This window comes from Pan paniscus, chromosome 14, assembly GCF_029289425.2.
Source record: "Pan paniscus chromosome 14, NHGRI_mPanPan1-v2.0_pri, whole genome shotgun sequence".
Lineage (NCBI taxonomy): Eukaryota > Metazoa > Chordata > Mammalia > Primates > Hominidae > Pan > Pan paniscus.
In genome coordinates this window covers 44436157-44439522 of record NC_073263.2, presented here as the reverse complement: position 1 = coordinate 44439522, position 3366 = coordinate 44436157, and the positions used below count along the sequence as shown (strand labels likewise).

Sequence of the window (3366 nt, the reverse complement as noted above, 5' to 3'; positions counted from 1 at the left end):
CATTTACCTGTTTCCATGGGGTAAATACTCCCAGTGTGGCCATCTCAGGCTACCAATATGATGTCACTGAACACAGTTAGGAAGAGAAGCCCACCATGGGCTCCTGTGAGGCAGTAAGAGCCTGCTCCAGCAAACCACCACTTCGAGCTGGAAATCATGCCCAAGTTGGGCTGGGGCAAACTATTTGAGAATGAGGACTGAGCTGTTAAACAGTGTATTGCGCTGGATTGTGTTTTATTACTTAAAGTGGCCACAGGGTTCCCAGCACTTTGGGAGGCCAAAGTGGGCCTCCTGAGCCCAGGAGTTCGATACCAGCCTTGGCAACATGGTGGAGCCCTGTCTCTACAAAAAAGACAAGAATTAGCTGGGCTTGGTGGTGAGTGCCACCAGCAGTCCCAGTTACTTGGGAGGCTGAGATGGGAGGATCACTTGAGCCTGGGAAGTCAAGGCTGCAGTAAGACGAGATCAAGCCACTGCACTCCAGCCTGGGTCACTGAGTGAGACCCTGTCTCAAAATAAACAATAAAAATAAAGTGACCATAGGGCTTTCTGCTACTGCTTGAGTTTTCATCCACTGGTAAAGAGAAAAATGGAACAAATTTCAGTTTAGTGATCGTGAGAAACCAAGAGTAAATTCACATTTTGGTTACATCCTAAGGATGGTGCCCATCCAATGGATGGGTTACTGTGAGAAATTAGATCTTGAAAACCTGTAAGATGTCTTTTTTAAAAAGAATTATCATCAAAGGGAAATATAAAACTGAAAAGTATTTATGAAATCTGAGCCCTCAAATTGAGAACCACAGATGTCAGGTATTCCGTAGTTGAGGGCGTTTGTTTTGGAGAGTTTTCTTTGGTGTTCCAAAGCAAATATCCTCAAAAGGAAAGCAGTTGTCTGATTAAGAAACTCTGTACTCTGTTCAAAGATAGTACAGGAAGAACCAACTAAAATGTGGGTAAGACCTACCTCATAGGTACACTATGAGGATTAAATAAACACATTTGAATGTGTCTGATACACAGAGTAGGTTTGCTGTCAATGCTTCTGGGTTTTTTCAGAGCCACATTCCCATTTTTTTTTCTTTTCTCTTTTTTTTAGACAGAGTCTTACTCTGTCACCCAGGCTGGAGTACAGTGGCATGATCTCAGCTCACTACAACCTCCACTTCCCCGGTTCAAGTGATTCTCCCTGCCTCGGCCTCCCAAGTAGCTGAGATTACAGGCGTGCGCCACCATGCCCGGCTGATTTTTGCATTTTTAATAGAGATGGGGGTTTCTCCACATTGGCCAGGCTGGCCTCGAACTCCTGACCTCAGATGTGAGCCACTCTCCTCAGCCTCCCAAAGTGTTGGGATTACAGGCGTGAGCCACCGCGCCCGGCCCATATTCACTTTTAATTATGTTGGGTTGCGTTCATTCCCTGTTGGGGAGCTTCTTCGTGGTAATGAGTGCGAGGCAGAACAATTTCTATTTCCAGTCTATTCTCGCCCCTCCTCTGTTGAGGATGAATGTCACAGATGAACCTTAGCCTCAGAGGGAGGAGGAGGACCTTCTAAGTCCCTGCGGCAGTTGGGGGTGTGAGGAGTGATCTTAGCTTTTAAGTGGGCTTCAAAGTGTCCTCTGCTAGTTGAACTGTTCGAAACTTCCACAATTTGTCCCCAGACTTCCATTAACACAGTTTCTGCTAGTAAACACAACTTATGTGTAGCTTAAGCCACTGAGGACACCAGAGCCACAGCTCCCCTCCGCCGGCTATCCCCAATGGCTGACTCTTTGCATTTCCCTAATTCAAACAGTAGACTGCTAAGGCATCAACCGCTCCCTTGAAATGCTTCAAATCGAGGAGGGCCTTGGAAACCACACGGAGTTTCCATCTATCATGAACGCCTGCAGTAAGAGACTTTCTCCACTTTTCTAAGCTACATTTACAGACCGCCACTCTGGCTGCTTTCGGTGACACAAATCCTGCCTTCAGCCGCTGGGTCATCAGAACCTGGAATGTTCCAGGCTTCCGGGCAGTTCTCATTCCTGTTTTTTCAGAGGAAAAGATCCACTTTCAGGGACGGGGTGGTGCCTGTGGCCAGCCTGGACCAGCGCTGAGGGGAGGGACAGATTCGGGCAAGGCACTGCGCGTCTGTGGCACACACCCTGTCGGCGGACACCGGCCAGTGCAGCGTGGCCTCCACTGCGCGGTGTTATGACGCCCCGTGGTCCTCACTTCTTCACCAGCCTCTAACATTCAAACCCCAGTTCTTTTGGACTTTGCAGGAGCTTTTGTGAGGAATTGTGAACAATGACTCATCCAATCTAGTGTCTACATTGGTGTCGACATGGTACCTAGCACCAGGAGACTGGATGAGATCACGAAAGACGCGAGAGTAGATTGAAGAAAGATTCAAGGGCCCCTGCAAGGAGAGAAACAGTAGAATGCGAACCTGAACGGTTTAAACCGCTGCAGACTCCGCGCAGGCGCAGGAGCAGGTTTGACGCCTACGGATGAACGCGATGGAGTGGGCGGAAGCCGACCGAGAAGACTCAATTTGTCTAGGCTTGGAGTCACTGTCGTCGTCTCCCACATGGTCTAGCGGTTAGGATTCCTGGTTTTCACCCAGGCGGCCCGGGTTCGACTCCCGGTGTGGGAACGCCGAAATTTTAGACTGGCGTGTTTAGTCGATTTAGATTCTTCCTAAGTCGGAAAAGGCATGTTTTTAACCAAAACTGTAATTCCATTTCAAAGCACGAGGGACACATCGGGGCTGAAGGGAACCAAGGAGCTAACCCTGGGGCGGGTGTGAGGTTCAAGCGTACTCAGACCCCAGCCACCTGCGGCAGGCGGCGGAAGGGACGTATCTGGCAACAGCTTGAAGTCAGCTTTTGAAGTGAGAGATTAGGTCAGAGGTGAAGGAAAGCGGGGGAACCAAGCGGGGGAACCAAGCGGGGGAACCAAGCGGTCGCATGCCGAAATACACCCGCTGGTTTTTCTCCAGTATTTTCTCCTTGTACTGTGAAGATGAGCAAATGACCAAAAGAGTGCTCTTTTTTGAAAGAAAAAGGAAAGATGCAATTTTAGAACATTATAGGGTTTTTTTGTTGTTGTTAGGAGGATGCTGGGAGAGGGAGGGAGGCATTGCAGGGCTTTTAAGTTACCTAAAGTCATTCTAGGACAACAAGATTTCTAGAAAATACATATATTAAAGGCAGGGTAGTTCAATGTACAATTTGTTGTGTTTGTGATGCAGAGAGTTAACTAAACCAGTTTGGAAGGCGGGGAAGAAAATTAGGTTATAACAAATACTGAGGCTCCAGCCGATGGCAAAACAAAACAAAACAAAACAAAACCAAAACATTTTCCTCTTGATATATTTA

At 47.8% G+C, this 3366-nt stretch overlaps 1 non-coding gene across 1 annotated transcript; it reads left to right on the top strand.

Annotated features, from left to right (window-relative positions):
* The first annotated feature begins 2570 nt into the window (after window positions 1-2570).
* TRNAE-UUC (transfer RNA glutamic acid (anticodon UUC)) lies at window positions 2571-2642 on the top strand. The gene has a single exon. It is a non-coding gene; the product is annotated as a tRNA-Glu (tRNA).
* The last annotated feature ends 724 nt before the right edge of the window (window positions 2643-3366 follow it).